This window comes from Leptinotarsa decemlineata, unplaced genomic scaffold (assembly GCF_025532065.1).
Source record: "Leptinotarsa decemlineata unplaced genomic scaffold, Ldec_3_MD MMD2_tig00000199_RagTag_RagTag, whole genome shotgun sequence".
NCBI classification, from domain to species: domain Eukaryota; kingdom Metazoa; phylum Arthropoda; class Insecta; order Coleoptera; family Chrysomelidae; genus Leptinotarsa; species Leptinotarsa decemlineata.
The window spans coordinates 16,391,870-16,416,478 of NW_027412544.1; the positions used below are offsets into that span (position 1 = coordinate 16,391,870).

At 33.1% G+C, this 24,609-nt stretch overlaps 1 protein-coding gene across 1 annotated transcript in view; it reads left to right on the forward strand.

Annotated features, from left to right (window-relative positions):
- The first annotated feature begins 543 nt into the window (after positions 1-543).
- LOC111503625 (uncharacterized) overlaps positions 544-24,609 on the forward strand; it is a 140,144-nt gene continuing 116,078 nt past the window's right edge. The window contains exon 1 of the mRNA XM_023157976.2: positions 544-790. The gene's annotated coding sequence lies outside the window, so the exon portion shown is untranslated. The remainder of the gene's footprint in view (positions 791-24,609) is intronic.

Sequence of the window (24,609 nt, forward strand, 5' to 3'; positions counted from 1 at the left end):
TTTGATAATCACATTTGAGAATTTTTATGCTATTAACAATCTTTTGTTGTTTGAATTAATACCTTAAAATAAAATAAGGTTGGGCGAAGCCGGCACTTCTACAAAGTGTTTTTTAAAGAGTGCAATAGGTTGATGGTATGTTTCTAGAAATGATTTTTGTCAAAATAACTGAAAACGTCCCCAAATACACTAGGTTCAAGATTTACTGTCATCATCGATATGGTAGGTACGTTATTTTTTTCTAGTTTTTAAATGCCTTCTCCAAATTTATTCTTGAAATGTAACATATATAACATCTTAGAGCGTATTTATTTAGGTACACAAGAATTAAATTTTATTATATGCAGTCTTTCGAAGTATCCAAAATCTGCATTTTTCGTTTTCGTGACACATAAATGAATAAATAAACTGTAAACTACAATAATGTAGAATGTAGGTATGGGTATACTGTGCTGGCATCGGCATAAGCCATGAACAAAAGCGGGTTCATATGCCATGAAGCTCTTCATGGTGGGAGGAATTCATTGCTTTGAACAACTGATGCGGCTGTGGTTTCTTCTTTCGTGTTGTTTGTATTACAAGTGAATTTCAGTGGAACTAGTCGGCTCGACAGTCGGAACTCGGTAGTCAGTTAGTAGGTACCGAGAGAAACTCCAACTGAAGTATTATATCGTGTCGCTTGCTCATTGTGCCGTGTTTTATGTGAAGTGATTCGTTTAATTTCGAAGTCAGTGATAATACGATATATTTCACCTGGATTAAAAGTGGTTTCGTGTTCCAGCTCGTTCAGGTAAACTTTGTTCTGCTTTTTATATTTTCTCTCTAAATAATAACCTCACACAACATTCAGTCGAAGAAGGTACAGATACTTTAATCATTTATTGGTATGCAATAACATTAGGTGAGAACAAAAGTCATAAGGTAGGTACGTACTTTACGGTTTTGCATTTATCAATAAACGAAATATTTTTAGAAAGTTGTGAATATTCATGACAGTTTCTGATCATTTGTCACCTTTGTCTGTCCATCTTATTAGTGTGGAATCACCCGTTTCACGAACTGGATGGGCTCGAAGATACCAAAAAAATTATTAATATTGAAAGTGTCAAGAGCTATGTTTCAGTGACATGTTTTAGCAACAATGTAAAGACAAAGAGCAAGATAATTTTCTTAAGGGATATAGTTCGTTTTGAAAACAAATGATCCTCGAACAAAAACTACTTAGATATTAGTACCTACTCGTATTCTTCGATAATGATAAATGAAGATAAATGTTTTTGTAGTTATATTATAAGTAGCCAGAAAAGGTGCAAGTCGTGAATAATACTTTATTCTTGAAACATATTATTATGTCACGTTTGTTCTTTATGATTACATATTATTCATGTGCTTGACCCTCTCAATAAATAATAAGTGTGTCTCATAATTGGAATCACCAGTTTGCTCTAAGATAACAGATAATAAAAATGAAAATGAAATTGGTTATGCCTATATGAAGATATGTGCCATATTTTAGCAACAATGTTCCATGGAGCAAGAATAGTATTTTCTTGAATAACTGGAAATATAGTTACCTACTCGAAAATTTGTTCCTATAGCAGATTTTTCTTGTTTTTTTTTGTAATTAGTGGGTTCTGATAGCTTCACTTCGTTCAGTTGACAAAAGTAAATCGAATTCTTGACTCACTGCACGTACTGTGCATATTTTCAATTTTCTCTGGAAATGAGGATGACGTAATGATAAAATCTCATATAATAGTGCTTCAATTAGGTCCTTTATTACCTGAAAAATATGAATGAATGATAAAACCATTGCGTTTTATACTTAGTGGATGAATTAAAATGGTTACCTACTTCAGTTTTCTCTCCAGTAAAACGAAAAGATAATTATTTATGATGTATATGAAGCCAAAAGTATTCGTGTACCGTTAAAACAATTATGAAATGTGTGGAAAAAAACACAAACTTAGTAGATTTGTACATTCATTTCATTTAAAGAAAGAAATGCCTCGACAAAATAATGGAAGCCTTGAAAGAAGACCAAAGTGAATGAAATTATTTGTCAGAGAAGACATTACCCAAGACAGATAAGAGAATTTTGACGTGAGAATGGAAAGATTTATTATTTGGCGAAACTTGGCCTAACGAATGATACCGTTGGAAAGATGTGGCAAGATAAAAACAATACAAGTTCACGTCAAGCATTGGAAGTGGTGCTGATGGTTTTGTTGAGGGCGGGGTTTTGCTGATGTTTGAGTCAAAGCATTCTGGCAAATACCATGAGGACATGAACGGCAATGTGTGTGAAGAATATTTTGAGTAAATGTTAGACCTCATTCAATCGAACTCTGTGATTGTGATGGATAGTGCTAGTTATCATTCCAGAAAAGTTGAAAGAATACCAAATAGATGATGCCTGGAGAAAAGGGGATACCTATTTGTGGTTTCGATAAAAAAGCATATCATTTGATGCAATTATGGTTAAAAAAGAACTATTGTCCATTATATGTCCAAATCAAGCTCGTTTCAAAGAATATATAGTCTACAACATGGCACAAAGACTAAATATTATTATTCTGCGTTTGCCCCCTTATCATTGTGAACTTAATTCCATTGAACTCGTTTGGGCTCACAAAATTTTGTTTGAGCACACTGTTGGCGTTTTGCATTCATAATGAGCATTTATTAATTTTTACTATTAGGAAACAAAGTATAGCTCTGAAATAAATGTAAAAATACAAACTAGTCCTGGAGTAAAATATTAGCAATTTCGTGCAATACATGTAGTGATAACTTTTAGGAATGTAGGCAAAAGTTTGAAACTGCATATGATCATTAATACGATCACTGCAGACCAGAATTTGGCATAGCAGATCTTTTGTAGTTCAGCAATGACAACTCCTGGCTGATTTTGCTATCTCAGATGGTACCTCAGTGACCTTTACCTGCCACCTGACATTTTCAGTGATATCTTATTTCTCATCGTAACAATAATTATTTCACTGGCTTCTTAAGAGTCCTCAGAAAAATTCACAATGAGGGAAACTAGGATATTGGCATTTTTAATTTCTTTAATCCCTCTATATGTTTGGTCATCTACACCGAGGTCTCTGTATGTGAATTCAGTAATGGTTTGTCTATCACTTTCCAAGACTCGTGGGGGCTTTCCTGTTCTGAAAGACGGTAAGGGTAATTTCATCTGGTTCAGAGAGCTGATCTCTGGGTGATATTGGTTTCACGCCAACCCTTTTATCTAAGCTTTTCCATATCGGAACCATAATGAGTGAACCATCAATAATCTCCACTTTATTAACACTCCAATAAAACATACATTTCCTCATACTCCAGTATTTCTTCCATTATTTTTTCCGTTTTTGTATTTCGATTATCTACCGGTTATTTTGATAATTTCTTCGCAGAAATTCAAGTATTCTTGGTAATTATCATTATTTAATCAACCGCTTTGTGAACAATGGGATGATTTTAACGGTAGAATTTTCGATTTTAACTGGGTATCCCCGGTTTTGTACTAGGAATCGCGCCCTTAAATGTAAGTCCTCGTTAACCCATAGCTCACATAAATTTGTTGTTCGTTAAGGAAACACAAATGGTTAACGGAACAATACATTTCAACATATATTTTTGACAACAATTTTTATAAACTTTTGCATTTTTTCATGTTTAAAAACTAATTATCAAAATATTGTCTAAATAAAACGAGAAGTTAACTGAGATAACCTGAAAATCATTGTATACCAACAAAGATTTGACACATTTACTAATTACCAATGTAGAAAATGTTCCACATATTTTGACCACATGTGGTTGTGAAAGTTCGTTAACATAGAAACTTCATGTGCAAATGCAAAAACCGAGTATTTTACGAGGTGCTCTAAGCTTAGTCAAAAGTTATTACGACTGATGGTATGTAACCGTTTTGACTATCAGAGAAAGTACAATGATATAAAAACACAATCTGATAGGTAGTGTGGAAATGACCTCTATGAAATTAGCAAGGCTTCTTGGTGTAAAATTAATGAAATATAATTTTTAATTGTAGGGAATTTGTCGCGAAGAAAAAATAATTGTCGATTCCCTATTTTTTCATAAGAGTAGCTCTGATAAAACTCAAATGTTGAAATTTCTGTTACCATGTATTGATCAAATAATTGTAGCTCATTCCATATAAAAATCTCTAAAAAGCATTTTTTCTGAAATTTTTTGCATTTTTCGTGTCATACCTTGTGCTGTAAGAATATTTTGCACCATGTGACAACACCGCAACACACACATATTCGATTTTTTTATAAATGATTATGAATGAAAGAAACCAAAATCTCCGTTGCAAAAATCGATATTGTGAAAGAAGAATTATGAATTTTATTCAGTTAGCGATGTATAGGTACCTATATTTCTGTAATTTTTTTACATTGAGCAACGTAGGTATTGGCCAATTATCGTCTTTCGACAATCATAAATGAAGAAAAAGCAGCCAGAACACGAGTGTTTCTTTTAATATATACACAGACTATCACAGAATTTCAAAAACCCGGAATGGCATCAATCACTGTTTGCCTGGATTTCTTTTGCAATAGAAAATCTTCAACCTGATGCGTTCAAAGTATAAATTCTGTCTAATATTTCAATGAATTTTCAACTTCAAATTTCATTTTATGAATTTGTTAATACTTGTGTAAACAGGAATGTGTAATATCACCAATAAAGAGTAATACTAATTATTATTAAATGATGATAATAATTATTTATATTATTGAAAATTGCGCCAAACCGAATGAGCACTGTGTTCAAGTGATCATTGGGTTTGAGAATCATGTACCCTAAAAAGGCGCAATGAGCTAAGAATGACTGCCTTCTGCATTTATCCGGGTATGATTTCTGTCTCAGTGCGAAAATTCGGCGTGATCTTGAGATTCAAGAGTACAGAGGGCATAATTTCACCAAGGAATCCAATAATATGAAGAATCATATCAATAGAGTGGTCTGGATAGAGACTATGAAGTTCGAAGAGAAAATCTCGATATTGCTTTCATTTTCCTCCTCTTGCCGGTGGATATTCGTCTCACTCGGAGCTGTAAACTCCACCACGAGTATCGTCTTGCTCTATTGGTCGAGAACTACATAAGGCTCATCACCTTGTATGAACCTGAAGAAGAAATTGCACATCTATACACAACACAAATGAAAAATTTCATGTGTGCATGTGCGAATTGGAAGTTCTGATAAATCCCTACGCTCAAACCTGAACTCATGATTACCGTTCGCTGGAATAGTTCCTTATTGGTTCTGAACAAACCAAAACACTTTGAGGTGATAACAGAACTGATCTAGAGGAAACGAAACAACTTTTAATGGCTACGCAGAACCAAAACAAACCTCACCATTGAGTCTCAGAATTGTGTGCTATTGATATGAAAATATCTGTACCAGACGAAAATTAATTTCCGTCATGTTTTCGTCTCAGATATATCAGAAATTATTTTTTTCTAAACGAAGTCGACTCTGAAGTTGGTTAGCAAAGTTAATTAACTAATTTAACCGAAGCCTACGTATAAATAGTAAGACATTGATTTTACGAATATTGAAACTTTTAATCAATTAACAATCATGTATTCTATTCGGCGAGAGCGACAAAAAACGAATATATAATTCCGATGAAATGATTTCTATTGTCTCTGAACGACACGCCTAAGTATCAGTACTTCGGCATTAATACATGCCCAGGAAGTGATTTATAACGTCTGAATGTTGCAGATGATGTTTTCTGTTAAATAGTGAAACCTGAACTTAAAAACTTCATGTTGTTTCAAAATTTTGCCGTCATAAATATTTCACAATCGCTCCCTTGTTCAACTAAAATTAGGATTGATTAAGATACATTGAAAATCTAGGAGATAGTTAAAAATATGTAAAATATATGTGCATGTGTTTTTTCGTTGACCAGCTGTCGTCTTCTCTCGAATGATAGCCCTCAAGATTACCGAGACCTTACCTTTTGATGTGATTCCTATTACGGGTCGAACGATATGCAGTTGTAAACCAACGTTCATATAGCGGTTTATTGAGTAAGTAGCACGAACCACTCACGCCAACCAACCGACTACGGTCTGAGCTAGGCACTCTTTACTTTCAGGATATACCTATCTAAAAACGTAAGTAAATGATCTGAATGGAGAAATGGAGATGCTGAATCCCACAGGAAAATCCTTAAAATTATATATGTACAATCGAAAAACTTTTTGGGAAAGTTTACTTATTCTACAAATACAACGTTCTCCGATTTAAGAGTTCCGAAAAAGTACAGTTTTCGAGGTGTTCTCAGCTGAAGCATTGGGCAGCTGTAGTTTGTCGCGTACTTTTGACATACAGGGCATTCCAATGAAAACTTGACCCCCCTTGCAATTCAGAAACGAACGTGTAATCAAGAATTTTAAAGGACCCGTCAACTTTTATTTCTAGGGGGACTAATTCTGATGTGGAAATCATACCCGAAACGTCACCCCCCTGGGATCAGCAACTACCACCCTATTTTTTGTTCAATGGCATGGGGGTTGAGTGATACATTATTTGAAAGGTCTTTTGTCCCTCTATTACTTTTGTATTTTTTTTCGAAATTGGTTCATTCGTTATTGAGAAATTAAATGTTTAACGTTTTATTAAGGAAAAAACGGAAAATTCGCTATCGTTCATTTTAGTGAGGAAACCAACAAAAGTAATATCAATGGCAACACAATGGATAAAGTGTTCAAAATGACCTCCATCTAGATCCATACAATAATACAGTCTACTTTCGAAAGCGTTCCTTACACTATTGAAGATGTCCGGAGTCAGAAATCGGCATTCCCGAACAATTCTCTGTTGCAGGTCTTCTAGATTTGTAGAATTTATTTAATTAGTAGTGAACGTTTTGAAATGGACGACACCGTTACGACACGGCACAGGTGGTTTTTGTTGAATCTAGTTGTCGCAGAACAAAAAGTAGATAGTTGGCCACTGTCACTTCTTCACGAATTATTATTCAGGCATTCTTGTTCACTGTGTTCCAACATGGTTCATTCTACTGAAGAAAAAATAGAAATTGTTGCAAACTATTATCGAAATAATGAATGTGCTAAAGCTGCTGCAATAATTTATGATACGAATCATTCAGACCACAATGTGAGCCGTCAATACGTTAAACAGTTATTGGATAAGTTTCGAACTTCAGGTTCTGTTCACAACAGAAAACATGAAGTATCCCGTCCTATCAGAAATGACCGGAGTTGAAGTTGTAGTTTTAGGACATGTACAAATGGAAAATCGACAATCTATTAGACAACTAGCTAGGGCGTCTGGTGTATTAGCTACTAGTGTTTTTCGGAATTTGAAAGCCTACAAATTCCATCTTTTCAAAATAAGGTTAGTTCAGGAATTAAACGAAGATGCTCCTGATCGTCGACTTCGGTTTTGTGAGGTGTTCATAGAGTAATTGACCAATAACCCAAATCTATTTTACAATACATGTTTTTCAGACAAAAGTTTTTTCATGTTGAATGGTGAAGGTGAAGTGAAGTGAATTGTCGTTACTGGAGCGATGTGAATCCTCATTTGGTGATGGAAACACATTCACACACTCCACAAAAATATTGAATGTCTGGGCCGGCATTCTTGGTAATCATATCGTTGGACCATTCTTCATTGAAGGTAATCTCAGTGGAGACACATACTTAAATCTGTTACAAGACTGTAAATCCTATGATTACATAAATTATAGAAAATGATGACAATTTAGTACAAAATGAAATAAAATTTCAGCAGAATGCTGCATCCCCACATTATGATTTTCGGGTAAAACAGTTTTTGGACGAACGTTTTCCAATGTGTTGGATTGGCAGAAAGGGTCCAGTGGAGTGGCAAGCTAGATCACCTGATCTCACACCGATGGACTTCTTTCTGTGGGGACGCCTGAAGTCGAAAGTGTACTCTACTGAGCTTACAAATCTAGAAGACCTGCGACAGAGAATTGTTCAGGAATGCCGATTGCTGACTCCGGACATCTTGAATAAAGTACGGAACGCTTTCGAGAGCAGACTGTATTATTGTATGGAACTAGGTGGAGGTCATTTTGAATAATTTATCCGTTGATTTTCTTTCCACTGATATTATTTGTTGTTAATTTCCTCATTAAAAAGAACGACAGCGAATTTTCTGTTTTTTCTTAAATAAAACGTTCAACATTTAATTTCTCAATAACGAATGAACCAATTTCGAAAAAAATTACAGAGGTAATAGAGGGACAAAAGACCTTTTAAATGATGTATCACTCGACCCCCCCCATACCATTGAAAAAAATGGGGTGGTAGTTGCTGACCGCACGGGGCGTTTCAGGTATGATTTTCATGTCAGATTTAGTCTCCCTAGAAATAAAAATTGACGTGTTCTCTGAATATTTCGATTACATGTCCGTTTCTGACTTACAGGGGAGGTCATGTTTTCGTTGGAACGTTCTGTATATCGCTCTCGATGAAATCGGGCTCAATTTTCAAACTAGACAATCAAGCATTTTTTGTGAAAGTATTTAAAGAAAAGAGCCTAGTCCTCAACCTTCTTTTGATCTTACTGGCTATCAAGATTGCTTGTGATGTTTCCGTTTCCAATCTGTTTAAAAAAAATCTGTTTAAAATCTGTTTTTCCGTTAATCAGCTGTCGCCCCCATACGAACGACAACTCTCAGAAGTTGAGAAACTTGTGCGAGCTAAGGACTTACGAGGTCTTACCTTTTAACGTGTGATAATCAGGTGAATGCCTTCTTTTTCAAAGAGTATAGCTGCCTAAAAATATGTTTATTTATGTCAGCAATATTCTTTGGTTTCCTAGTTTCAAACCCTACTTGGTTTCTGTTATCCCAAGCCAACATTTTCTTGAGATCTTCTGGTGTGCCTTAAATAGCTGATGTTCGAGTTTCTGAATATAAAAAAAAGGTGAGTGTGCTGTGTCGACAGCGAAACAAATAAACAGAGAAAACGTGTAACAGAGAATGAAACAATACGGATATCTGGGTACACCAGCGTATATTAAAGATATCCATCCAGAATCCTTCGTATATTAAACATATCCAATCGGCAAGGGTCTTCGATAAAGCTGGAGAGGTCTGGCAAGCCAGATTAATAAACCCTAATATCAAGCAGCCTATAACCCTTATTCTTATTTCTCGATAAATTGTCGCCTGTCGATTTTTGCTTTCGGAAACCATATCGATGAGTGCTTGAGATGCCAAAGCATTCCGAATATTCAAGATTATGTTATAATTTAAGACAACTTGATATAATCGATAGTTTCTCACCCAGTTCCCGAATTATTGACCTTTTGAAAAAAATATTTTGGAAACTTTTCACAGAGCTTGTTTGAAGAGGATCAAAAGTTGTCTTTGATTTTTTCACTATTTCAAGTATTCAGTTCCAAATTGTTTTCCGTTCACGAAAATCGAATAAACACTTCTAGTCCAAGATCCCAGAGTCTCCACACAAAATTTTGAAAATGTTCTTTTTTATAATGGTCTTATTTTGTAAGTACGTGAAAGATTTGGTTTTACATTTTGAAGAGCCCGCAATTGTTACAGTGTTAGAATTACCCGTGAATAATTACATAACCGGTAATGTTATCTCTTCATATCGGTATTTACCTACAATAGATGATGTTTCTCTCTAAACGATGATGCCTTTTTCTGATATAACATGCCTTAACTACATAACAGAGGTGACTCACTATTCCGACAGTATTTGCATTTGGGATGAGTAATGCCCACGAATATCACTAATTAGCAGGATTGGCTTTATTTAAATCATGATTTAAATCAAGAATTTTGAAAATTTTTATCATTTACTCAAAAAAAAGCATTTTTATAAATTTCGACAAAAATTGAGATAATAAAGTACCTAATAAGTTATAGATAGACTTTCGAAAAAAACAAATAAGCTTATAAGAGTAAAATAATGTTTTATTAGAAAAAGGCAACGTGCAATTCAAAACATATACCGATAACTAAAATGAATAATTGATTAATTTCAATGCATTCGTAAATAACAACTATACAATTGGTAATAAGGGTAGATTCAAGTTTCAACTACATTACTACAATGTTCATAAAAGTAAATAAAAAGTAAATATAAATAAGTCGTTCATTCATAAATACCCCAAAATACCGAGTATTTATGAATTTTGGTATTTACCCAGGTATATATACAGGGTATTCACCCCGAAGGTAGTGAGTTATGAAGCTGGTCAACTGTAACTGGCTCGAAAGTGTGAGTTATGAATCATTTTGCCACCAGAAAACTGGAAACGGTATATATTTGACGTTCTTTTAATAGTCATACAAAAATAGTATTACACTCGCGAGAAATGGTCAATACTTGATCGAATCATTTAAGATTATCGCTTCCGGCTCGCGTCGACAAACTTCATTCTAACGAATTATGACCACATTTTTCGTTTGTCGAGTAACACGACTGAACCATTGTATATATATATAGTCTATATACAAAGACTGAAGTAGTATTTCACGGGTAACTGAACATTTTCTACTGAATGATTACATGTCTTCAACACTTTTTAAAAAATGGATATTATAAATAATATAAAATATAGGGTTTAATTTTGAAAAAGTTTGGTAATTTCTCTTTGAAATGACTATAATGATTAGTTGAAAATTGATGAAAATTAAGAAATAACCTCATCACTATTAATTAATAAAAACATAAATACAGGCCGTTTCTTTTATCATGTGGTAACATTGCTATATTCTATACCGTAACAGATACGAAGACGATTAAATGGGAAAAAATATATCTGTCATCGGGAACAATACAATGGTTGGAGAAAATTTATGGGAACTCTCGCCCTTCTCGAGGTATACGGGGAAAACCAAAAATGCTATTTTTCGTTTTTTTCGAATGGAATTGTTATTTCGGAGAATATAAAAAAGTGGAACAGGAAAATGTTATTGTGTTCGAAGTGTACTATGACGATGTAATAATAAAAATTTGATAAAACATTCCTTGTCAACATGGCCCACCATCAACTTTTTTTTGAATAAAGACCTGTCGTTTTTATTACAGATATTGATAAAGCGATAAATTCGCAATCCAAGGGTAACGCCCATTATCAGTGACAATAATCAAACAGAAAAACAATGTATTTTCATGAACTTTTGGGAAAAATGAAATCAATACGGAAAATCAAAGCTACATGGCAATTTACATTAAATGCTCGAATTGACGACCTCTTTGTTGAATGCACACAAGTTGTCGGTCCAGACAATTTTTGTGCAATTTTCTAGCATTATGAATGTAATACTAATACATGCATCTCTTATTTTCTGTTTGAGATGGTTGATATGTATAATTGGTGTTGATAAAACTTTATCCTTTATGTATCCCCAGACAAAAAGTCTAAAGGAGTAAGATCTGGGGATCAGCTGGCCAGTTGATTGGTCCATTGTTTCCAATCCATTTTCTTGGGAATATTGCATCTAAATGTTCCCTTACTATTGCTGCCTTATGGGGAGGAGCGCCGTCCTGTTGAAAATATTGTATTTCATGGCGAATATTCCGTGGTAATTCATCTAAGTAGCTATCGAATTCATTGAATAGAAAATGAAGATACATTCCACTATTCCAATGATCATCGTAAAAGAAAGGGCCAAGGATGTTTGTTCCCACAATTCCCAAATAAACATTTATTCCCTATGTAAATATTCATTTGTATTTTTCCACCTATAATGGATATTTCTGTTGAACCAACCACTGTTGGTGAATTTTGATTCGTCCGTCCATATTATTTTTTACAAATATTTCCAACTTCCCTATTTCTACGTCTTAACCACTTCGCAAATCATATACTTTCCTTCCGTAATTCCTTTCATTGAGGTGGTGGATTTTACAGAAATTCCCATTTCGTGTGGGTAATTTCTCGTAAAGAACAATCTTGATTAACATAATTTTTGTAACTGACCAACCTAAATTGAAAAAAAAGATATTTTCACTGTGTACACTTTCATGTGGTAATATTTGCTTACCTATAACATTCATTCGATTCCTCACACTTCCAGTAACCACACATTTTCTTGTTTTCTTTCTGTCAAATGCACCATAGTCCCTCAAATTTCTTTCTAATCATCTAAACATTTGGATGTTCGGAATACGACGATTCGAATATAGGTATAGCTCAACATAAATATTCCTTGTCAAAAAAAGGATTTCTATTTGATTTTGCATAACTGAATAGCATATCAGCCCTTTCATCATTTGAATATATCTGACAGTTCTCTCATATAAATCAAGCAAAGCCTACGCGTTTAAGATGGTAAATGAATTGAGATGCTATTTTGACCAAAAACTGATATTTTCGTTACTTCCAGGATTGAGAATTATAAAAATATTACGAATTATAATTGATTAGGGAGAAATAAGCTTCGAAAGAAGGATTACGGCAATACAAAAAATTCCAAAACGAAAAAGTACGAATTTTAATTGTGTTAGGGTACCTACCTGTCGAATTTATTGGGTTGTCTGAATTATATTTTGAAGAAATCGAAACAATTTACAAAAGAAGTAACGACAGGACGGTAATTTAAAATTGTTGTCACTGATGATGGTAGTTATTTCAAATGGAACCCTATAAAAATATCAAATGTGATATACCCTTGGATTGTGAATTTATGGCTGTATCAATATCTATAATAAAAAAGACAGATCCGTATTAAAAAAAAGTTGATAGTGGCCACGTTGACACGAAAGGTTTTGTCGAATATTTATTATTACATCGTTATAGTCTACTTCGAATACAATAATATTTTCCTTTTTCATTTTTTATATTCTCCGAAATAACAATTCCATTCGAAAAAACGAAAAACAGCATTTTTTGTTTTCCCCGTATAACTCGAGAAGGGCGAGAGTCCCTGAAAATTTTCTTCGACCATTGTATTGTTCCCGATGAAAGTTACCTGTTTTTCCATTAATCGTCTTCATATCTGTTACGGTTTAGAATATAGCAATGTTACCACATGATATTAGAAACGGCCTGTATATCAAAAACAGAACATATTATGCATAGATCGTCCACAACAAACTCACATCAGAATTGAAAAAGGAAAACGATAGTCTGGAACATCAAACAAATGTTGGAGATTTGTCTCTCTTCTATAAATACTTTCACGGGAAGTGTTCAAGTGACCAAGTGACACCAAGAGCGGTACATATCAGAAATATGCGACGGACTGTGGCTGCTCATCGTTTTGAGGTTCAACTCAGTACACCTCAAATTTCACTGTTCAAGAACTCTTTCATCTGGATAACTGCGTTTATGTGGAATAAACTTCCTGAGAACGTTTTTCCAAATGGATTTAATCTTCAGCGATTCAAATACAATGTGAATCACTAGTTTCGCACAGGCACCGCTCTTAGAGCGCTTTAAAAATTTTCCTGTAGTGCTTGTGTTTTGTCCTCAAAAAAAATCCCCTGAATGTAGAGGGCGCTTCGCTCGAAATGAGAAACTTGCAAATAACTTCCGATGTAAGTGGAAGTGAATGAATATTGAAACAAAATTACAAACAAATATTCAATAATTACTTCCCTCAAATTTCAAATTGCCTTAATCATTGAAATATATCTAGCCTTCTTCATTTTTTTTTATTTCTATTGGATTTACAAAATATATAAACAAATGTCGGTCATCATTTTCAAGTATGTTTACATTTTTAGTTTTACTACACTTTGCGAAATAATTGTGTATTTGTCATAAAACAGTCGTCCTCTAATTTGACGCTGATGATTACACCTACTATATATACTTCCATATAGAGAATGATTTCTAGTTTCTGTGTAGTTTCAAATATCTTGAGAAAAATGAGTTGTATCAAATGATCTTCTATTGTTTGCCTCCGGAGTTATATAAAATTAAAAAAAATCTCACTAGGCCAAATCTCAAATAAACTTCATTTATAAAGGGTCAAGATCAGCTAATTTCATATGAGGCATATGACAAATCTCGACAACAAATTATAAACTTAAAATTATAATTTTATCAAATAATAATATTTTGGGGATGATAAAATGAAAGAAACCTTTAACATAATTTGTTTATTCTTTTTCCAAAGAGGAAAGGAGGTTGTATATAATCACTTGAAGGACATTGTAGCTGATGGAATAACAGTTAATAGTACTGAAAATAGCATATTATGGAAGATCATGTAATAAACATGATGATTCATACAGGAACATTAGGAAGTAACTTGATGCTGATGTAATATCTGTTACATGCCAGTTGCATGTTGCAGGGGAGGGAAGGAAGAAGGATAAGTATAGAAAAAAGGGGGAATGGCAGGATGATGACTGTACTGTTGAGCCCAGGAAGACGACAAAAGACACGCCACCACACAGTCCCACAATTGGACAGTGGGAGGCACCCCCCCTGGTGTTAGCGGGTGGCTCTCTAATCAAGTTTCACTTCAGCCTTCGTTTTGTTTTCTGCCGAAGCTTACGCGAGAGTTATCCTTGTGTTGCGATTTCGATATTCCAATCTCATTTTAGTCTATGCAAACTGATGTCAGAGTTGTCTAGAATCTCCTGGAAAAAATTCATGAAAAAACCAGATCACGCTAAGGCGATAATTATCTTATCCAATTTTTCCATGAAATAAGCGCAATCCAAGATATCATGAATCATAATATATCAGCCCGTGTTTACGGGGCTGATTGTGACAGAAAGAACTTTGATCATGGAAGATCATATAGGCTGTCCAAACATCTTAGCTTTCACGACGATGAGAAATGAGTAGTTAACGTCTCGTTATAGCGGTACAAATTGGCTGAGAATATATTATGCTGAACGTACTAGGATGGACATATAAGACGATCCATATGACTTTTTGATTTCGTTCAGACTTGAAGCTTTCCAAAATAACATCAGATACCGAGTCAGATACTGTTTTTTATATATTTGGTTTTGCAGAACAGTGTTTCGAATTATTCAACGTGACAATTTGAATTCATCCAAAGCAAGCACTTTTCCCATTCACTAGAAATGCAATACTTTTTTTTAGGAGATGAAGAAAACGTCATTTCCTGAAGACGCTTCTTGGTGGTTTTACCTTTCATGGCGGTTATTATGATGCATTTCACAACCTAATAGTCAATAAACAAAAAACTGTTCAAATTAAGATTTATTTCAAAATCTGTAAAGTGAGGTAATGAAAAGTCTTCAAACTTAAAAGAAGTTTCGTAACCAACAACGTCAAGTTGAAATAGATATTTCGCGGAATTTTGTAATAACCTCACTTATTTAGTTCGAAGATAAACTCAGAATAGACAACATCTACGTCATAGATCAGTTGATTACTGATATAAATAGAAATATCGCCCAAGGGAAGGTAGAACTGGAACCTCTGGCGTAGAAGGAATCCGAAACAAGCCTAACTCCTAAACACCAACCAAGTTGGCGTAATCAGGAGTTGAGCTAGGTTAGAAAATCGCATCGACAAGAGTGTTAAAGTTCGAGTATTTGGGAGCAGTGCTTGTTTTAGATTGACTAAGGGATCCATCTAAACAATTAGATTTTCTGAAACAAAACCGTAATAGCCCACCACTGGTCTATATATTTTATGGACATACCAATAGCAAGTTCATGATGGTTTCAGCAGTATTCAGCAGAAAATTCAGTATTTCTAAACAACATGTAACACGAATTGAAACATTTTATCAGTTTGTTATTATCTGAAATCAACAAATATTAGTTGTTATAAATTATAAGCTTTATTTAAATACCAATGTTTATTTGTATGTATATATGTATGTTAGTTCGGGTAAAATCTCGCATTTGAATTCTATGCCAGTTATCCTCAACCGAATGAGCTGAAATTTTGCATAAACGTTCAGTTAGGATGACAGTTCAATTCAAACTAATATCGTAGGAGTTATCGCAAAATCAAAACTATCGTGCGAAAAAATTAATTCAAGCGACCTATTGAATTTTTGATATCCGATTGAAAAAATATTGTTTGTGAATGTTGTTGGGTAATATACATATAATTTTGTAATTATCTGAAATCAGTAAATGGCTTTTTTTCGGTATATACAGTACACCATTAAAATTGTAATTAAAATATCCCTTGTAAATGATGTTGGACAATCCATATCTAATTTTTTTCATATAATAGGATCAATAAAAAAATCAGAACATCAAAACAGCGTTATATTGAGTCAACTAAATTGACCATCATAGTTGTTTTTATAGAATTTCGTGAAAACAGACATCCGCTAGTTCTCCGTAAGTGCCAACGTTACTCACCTCTATCACCGGGCTTTTTACGTGAATAAGTCACTACGGAACTTAAGCTTCCGTCGATCTAGAAATAGTTCAGAAATAGCATCACCATTGTAGATGAACTAAATGGGTGTCTCAAATAAGAGAAAAGTGCGTTGAACTTATATCGTCAATCTTTCTTTCAGTGCTTCGCTGATATGTTTATCATATTGAAAACAAAATGACATGTAAAAAAATTCACAAACCTACATCTCCCGGTAGTTTGGTTACGAAATATTATTCAAGTATAAGAAAAATGAATTGATGGAAATATTTTTTTCTGAAATGTAACTTGATAAAATGTATATCGATTGAAGAAAATAAAAATAGAACATTTCTCCATTCATCTCCCATGGTAAAGTAATCTATATTTTTCTGATTGATTCGGTTCTCACTTGATGAAGATCCATAGTAATTTTATAACAAACCTCATTTTCAAAAATATATCACGACATATTTGATATCACAGTACCTTTTTCATAGTGAATGACATACTGAAAGATACTTTTATTATACAGCGTGACTTACGGTAGGTTAGACGTTTATGGTAACCGCAACGCAGGATTTTTCTTAAAATTTCACATCTTACATTTCCTTAACTGTCCTTTATTTTTAAAAACTTTAACTTTATTTTTTAAATAGAATACCCCGTATATAAACATATTTTTGGAATCGTTTCATTATAATACTTTTTTGTGAATAATGTCCTATACCTATCTCTATCGGTTTTCGAGATAAAAAAATAATTTGTGCCAAATATGGTCCAAAACATAGCCCTAATTGAACTTAAGTACTTACATCATCAGTACTCTCAATTCATGAAAAGTTAATATTTTGATGATAGTTTGGACAAACTCGAAATATTTAATCAACACCCAGAAACTACTCCATATCATACAGGGCGTGTAGAAATGACTACTATTTCCATTGTGCATAAAAGTGGTCAAAAGTTCATTTTTTCAAATGAAACCACCTGTATATTACTCGATGAATTGAAAGACTATGGAAAATGCTTCAAGATGATATATCATGTACCTATACCTAAATCATAAAGTTTTCTTAATGAAGTCACTTCTTCTGGAAACATTTCTTTAAGAATTTGGTTTTAGGTAGCAGTGGAAATATTAAGCTCATAACAATTTGGTTACTTTTATAAGTAGTTCACAAATAGTAATCGACGGTGTTATAAAACATCTTCCAAAATGAATGCAAATATCATTCAAACGAAGTTCTTATGAAATTATTTATTACACATGAACAAAGTGATCGAGTCATTGTCAGAACTTGCAGAAAATTCTACCAAATGTATCTTGAAATAACACCAATGAACGAGAGGAAGTTTGTAAGATTACAAAATAATGTCCTGTGGCTCAAAGTTAAAAGCGCCTTCAACATTACCAAAACCTTTTACTTTAAATGAGGACAATATTGTTAACGTTTTGGCATATTTTTATGCATATCCAGAAGCTTCCATTTGCAGTGCAGAAAATGATTTGAGTGTATCACATGCTTCAGTACAACGTATTTTGAAAAATCACAAAATGCATCCGTATAAATTAACCAAAGTTCAAGCTCTCAAAGCAGAAGACTATGAACGTAGAGTGCAGTTTTGCGAATCCCTTTTAATACAGGAAGATCGGGAATTTTTGTCAAAAATAATTTGGAGCGACGAATCAAAATTTACGAGGGATGGCATTTTTAATAGAAGGACATGTGACAAAAGAAATGGGTTTTCAAGAAAAATTTAATCTGAATGTTTCCTGTATTTTGAAGAACAATAAAATTAGCTTTTTTTATTTATGAAGACTCACTAAATGCAGAGATATATCTCCAAATGTTAAGGACGACCGTTAACGATTTCCTAGAAAATGTGCCTTTAGAGGAATATAGGAATTCGTGGTTTCAACTGGCCGGAGCGTCAGCTCATTCCACCCAGGAAGATTCAAGGAAACTTCACGAAATATTTGACGATCGTTGGTTTAGGCGTTCAGGGTCGTAGGATTGGCCACCGAGATCACCCGATCTCACGCCACTTGACTTTTTTGTGGGGTGTTTTGAAAGAAAGGATGTACAGTACTCCAATACCTACCAAAGAAGAACTACGAAGGCGAATAGTGCGGTGTATTGAAGATGTGGATCTCCATGAAAGTGAAAAAGCAACCAAAAGTCGCATACAAAAGAACATTTTAAAATGTTTAGAATATAATGGACAACATTTCCAGCATTTATTGTAAAAATGGGATATACTTTTTACACTTTTGTTATTTTTAATCATCCTAATTATGTTATTTTTTCTGTACTTTCACATGTAATAGCCCAGAAAATCTTACTTTTTAACTAGAAATGCCTGATTTTTGGTACAGTTGTTCCCTGGAAACTTCGAGCCATAGTTAAGGAAATTATTTTGTAATCCAAAAACTTCCTCTCGTTCATTGGTGTTAATTCAGGATACATTTGGTTCAATTTTCTGCACGTTTTGACAATGATTTGATAACTTTGTTCATGTGTAATAAGTAATGTCATAAAAACTTCGTTTGAATAATCGATATTTGCATTCATTTTGGAAGATGTTTTGAAACACCGTCGATAACTATTTATAAACTACTTATAAAAGTAACCAAACTGTTATCAAGCTTGATATTTCCATTGCTACCTAAAACCAAATTCTTAAAAAAATATTGTTTCCAAAAGAAGTGACTTTATTAAAGAATCTTTATGATTTAGATATAGGGACATGATATATCATCTTGAAGCATTTTCCATCATCTTTCAATTTATCGAATAATATACAGTGGGTTTAGCACGCCCTGTATAATATGGAGTTGATTTCTTGGTGTTAATTAAATATTTCGGGTTTGGCTAAATTATCATCAAAATATTAACTTTTCATGAATTAAGAGTACTGACGTACTTAATTCTATTACGGCTATATTTTGGACCATATATATTATAATAAAAGAGCGATTCCAAAAATGTGTTAATATATGGGGTGTTTTATTTAAAAAATTAAGTTGCTAGGACTTTTTGATGAAAGTGCTGAAAATATTATTTTAGATCGATAGAACAGTTAAGGAAATGTAAGATGTAAAACTTTCAGAAAAATCCTGCGTTGCGTTTATCAAAAACGTCTAACCTACCATCAACCATGAGTCACGCTGTATACTGTAATTTTTATATACCCCACGTAATCATAAGTAAAAGATGCATACACAGGTTCTTCTTCGATCATAATTACCAAGAGCTTCTACTCAATTTTTATATTCCTAAGGTACCTCCTCAAATTATGTTTACCTAGACTTGGAACATATTATAACAATTCCACATCAATAATACAATGTCGGTTGTTCTTTGAATAGATAATTTTAATTAAGAACTCGATGTCATTAAGCAAATTGCAGTAAACAACGGATCAATGGACAAAATAGTTTCCAAAAAATTCTACGCAAAAGCCCCGTTTTCCCATTGATAAGTCAGATAATCAAAATTATAAAGCTTTAACGTATTTTGGACAAACAACCGAAAAAGTGGCTTCATTTTCTAAGAAACAAGATATAAAAATTGTATTTAGAATAGGTAATATGTTAGGAAAGTTGGTTAAGAGTAATAAAGAAGAACATCTAAATTCGAAAAATTAGGAGTATATAAATTAAATTATGGAACTTGTCCTAAGGTATATACTGGTCAAACTGGTAGAACATTAAGGAATCGAATCCAGGAACATCATATGATCTATGTAAATGAGGAAACAAGTTCAACATATCCAAATCATCTTTTAGAAGAAAATCTTTAACGGAGATTTTGATATTTTACACATAGAAAATAAAGGTTTAAAGCTATATGGAAATTAATAAACTTAAAAATTCAAACATTTTACTGAATGACCAGTTGGATTTAAATAGATCACCATAACTGAGCTCCTTTTCTTAGACAACTGACATTATATTATTGATGTAGGATTGATGTAAGTAATATGCTCCAGGTAATCATGATCGAAGAAGTACCTGGGTATGTATCTTTCACTCATGAATATTTGGGGTATATAAAAATTAGAGTAAATGATAGAATTAACTTTCAGTATGTCATTCACTATGAAAAGATAGCGAAACGAGTCGTTATATATTTTGGAAAAAATTGTGAATATCAAATCGTAAGGTGTAGTTCATGAAAAAGTATCAAATATTGCTAAACTCTGCTAAAATCAGTTGTAGTTCTTCTACAGTAAGCTAATATAGGCTTTTTTGTGAGGCGTCAACTACAAAGCCATTGAGCTCAGTCATTTTCATTTATTTATTTCTGCAATTTCTTTTTTGATATTTTAATTTTTCACCAGAAATTTTCGTAAAATCACTTTCAAATTCCAGGACGCATTAGAACTTGTACAGACACACATACACTCTTTTCCAACGTACAAGAAATTGGTATATTTATCAATAGATCATCAGAAATCAGAAATAGAAATCAGAATTTTCAATACTTCAATATATCAGACGTGATGAGCAATTACACGATTGAACTGCATTATACGACGCAGTAACCCTTTCTGTTTCAAAATAAATTCAGTTTTACGACTTTTTCATAGTTCATTGTATTTGTGAAAATTAACTGAGCAGAGTAAAATGATTTCATCTGATATGCCACCCAATCGCTGCCAAGCAGATCGATAATAATTGTTTATTCACCATTAATGATACATACGAGTAATGTACCTACATATGGTGAATCACAGATAAATAAAACTCAAACATTACATACAGTGTGTAAAAGCCAAATGGAATAAATTCATTATTTCGGTTACTGTACATATTTAAAAAAATCCCGAAACACGTCAAATGTAAATTATAATATGACATTCTTTAACGTAAAAATGTCACCCCTACCTTCAAGCCCCTTCGAATGACAGGTACAACCCACAATTTTTTAAATGGGAAGTATAGGTTTGTGATATATCGTTCGAAAGTTCTCTTCATTCTCTATTCAAAAATGTTATAGCTTTCGAATTTATTGCAACAATTAAGATAAAATAAATTAAAATCATGTTGTTACCGAAATTCGATAAAATACACTCAAAAATCAAAATGTAATGCTTGTAATGGATGTTAACGAAGTAGATGTTCAAAATGTTCACCGCGAACGTCTTGGCAACATCCTAAAATAAAACGGTCTTCTAACATTATTTATATCATTCTTGACCGACCTAATCGCAAGCGTTATTCGTTCTGTTAAGTCATTCAAATCTGAAGGTTTAGTTTTGTACACATTGCTCTTTACATATCCCCATAAAAAGAAATCTAATGATGAAAGATCAGGTGATCGAGCTGGCCATTCAATCGATCCTCGCCTCCCTATCCACCGATTGAGAAATTTTGTATCGAGGTATTGCCGGATATTAACTTGGTAATGTGGTGGTGCTTCATCCTACCGAAACCATCTCGTATTCACTGGAACTTGAGGGTTTCCTGGATCAGGATATACATTTGCTAAACTTGTAATGACATAATTTTGAAGAGAAGGAGTTCCACAAAGGTCAGTATTGAAGCCTCTACTCCTCAGTCTATATAGTTGCAAGTCCTTCCTATCATGCACGCAGCACTATTATGCTGATGATACACAATTATATTTCAAACCAGAACAATACTCTCAGGCTATTAGTGCTTTGAATTTTGATCTATATAATCTTGAACAATTATCCAATAATCATTGCCTAAAACTGAATTCAAATAAAACTGTTGCAATTGTTTTTGGAAGGAAGAATGCAAGAAAAGAATTTATTGCAAACTACTTTGATATCATTCAGATTGAACCCCTTTAATACTTTCTAATGAAGTTAAGAATCTGGGTTTGTGGATTGACCAAGATCAGCACAAGTCTACAAAAAGCATACTGTAATCTCGAACTGATTTATCAAAATAGACAGTTATTTATTAAAAAAATTAAAAGTTTACTATGTGACTTTTGTTATCCGGGTTGATATCCATTGATATCAAACGACTTCAAAAGCCCCACAATAGTTGCTTGAAGTTAATCTATGGCATCAAAAATACGATAGGATTTCATACACATTGAAAACAAACAAATGGCTTAATATGAGTGATCATTCTGCCTGTTTCTTTTACAAAGTTTTAAAATACCAAAACCCCGTGTTAAGAATCACACGTTAAAATGTAAGACCTCGTTAATCCTCAGCTCGCACAAGTTTCGACTTCTGAGGGTTGTCGTTCGTAGGGGTGCGATAGTTGCGAAAGTAACGGAAAAATAGATTTTTAAAACCAAAACCCCCCCTATTTGTGTAGTAAGATAACATTTCGCTCTGACGTACATATTATTAACATTCGACGAAAGTGTTTGCTTACTCCCCCAATGTTTCACACACAATTTTACAGACATTCATTTTCCTTTCACGTTAGCAAATGTATGAACAAAATACCACCAGAGTTGAAAGAACTCTCATTATCGACTTTCCGGACGCGTATCATCAGATTTCTCGATAGATAGTAAGTTCTATTTTTTATTTTTTTGATCATTTTTCCCACTCTTCTCTTTAGTTCGATATGAGAATTATTAATTAGTTCGATCTGAGAATTATCAATTGAGCATTTACAGTGTTTAAAAGAAATAATTTATGTGTTTCCTTGACTAATCTTTATCTTCAATTTGAACTGAGATTTATTAATTTAGTGATTGCAATGTTTATATTCCTTGTAACGTAGATGCATTTAAAAGTAATCAATGTTTTTTTTGTGTTTGTGGCCGATTGCCACACTGATTCTCGCCCATTTACTTTTTTTATTTCACATGTATGAATATAATTGAAAATTAATAAAATACCTTTATTATTATTATTATATATTTTCAAACTTCACAGTTTGATGACTGAGCTGTTTCATTTTGAAAAAAATAAAACCAATCATTAACTCAAATACAAATCAAAGTCATATACATTTCTTCCTGATCCCTCAACATATGAACATTTCCAATTTGTTCATCATTCTTTGCAATCTATATATTAACGCTTGTTTATAATATAGATATTATGATAATTATCAAGTATTATGAAACTAATATTAAATATGAAATATTTTCGTTTGGTAGAACTTAAATTTCAATAAACCTCAAAACGAAACATATTGCAAATACCTGTATAAAAATTAATAATATACATTGTAAACATAGAAAACAGTCTTGTCAACATATGTTCCATAACATAGAAAACAAAAATATTTTCTGATGGTAATCGGTGTATACTTTCAGGATGAGTCTCTTCAACAACTAATGTAATTCTAAATTATTTAGGATTTTGTAGGTTCAAAATATTTCATCTTTCAGTGCTTCTAAGAACGTTTGAAATTCGTCCACGTTGTTTTCACTTGCTCATTAAAATCATTACATAATTTCCAACAGGAAGCTCATTTTCACCTGAATACTCACAAACTAAATTAAGGTTCTACCCCGATTGCCTTGCTTTAAGTTGTCAGCTTTTCATTTTTACAACATGTATCAGGTTATTAGCGTAGTACAGAGTTTTATCTCTGAATTTTTTTCTCATGTTTGAAAAAATTACTTAAATTTTCAACAGTGTAGACTGTAGAGTTACAATCTTGCAACGGGTTCCAATTCCTATGATATAGCTTTTGCAATTGCTCCCTAATATGTAGAGTGCCGACCAAGACCTACTCAATAAAGGAAAATATTCCCGAAGATAAACGTTATCATGACAAAAAACTTGTTTAAATTCATCAATCCACAATGAATAATATAGAGGCATAAAATTTGAAGTTCAAGTTGTGTAACATTCGTTCTTTGCAAGAGGAAATATAAACTGCTAAGTATCAAGATATGAACATAACAGCTTATGATTGGATGACAACGTCCTTTTATATCACCAATGCTTTATGCTCTGGAATAGCGTTCAATTTATTTTTAGATGCAAACACTTTTTTAAGAGATCCGACATCTCAACGATTACTATATTGATTTTTCTCATTGTCGAGTGGTTTGGGTGAATGAACGTATCTAAAGATAGAACAGTGCATTGCATTGAAATATAGCGCCAAGTTATTTGGAGCACGTTAATGGATGGCATTGCTGAGAGAAATGTAAGGGGATGCGACTGACTGCAGACAGTGCAGACTTTGGACTCTGGTTTCAGATTACTGTTTGTGTAGGGATTTTACAAAGATTTTAATTGTGTATACTGGGTGGCTCAGTTCAGTATATTCATAGGTTGATGCAATTCATTTCAGAAATGTGTTATTCA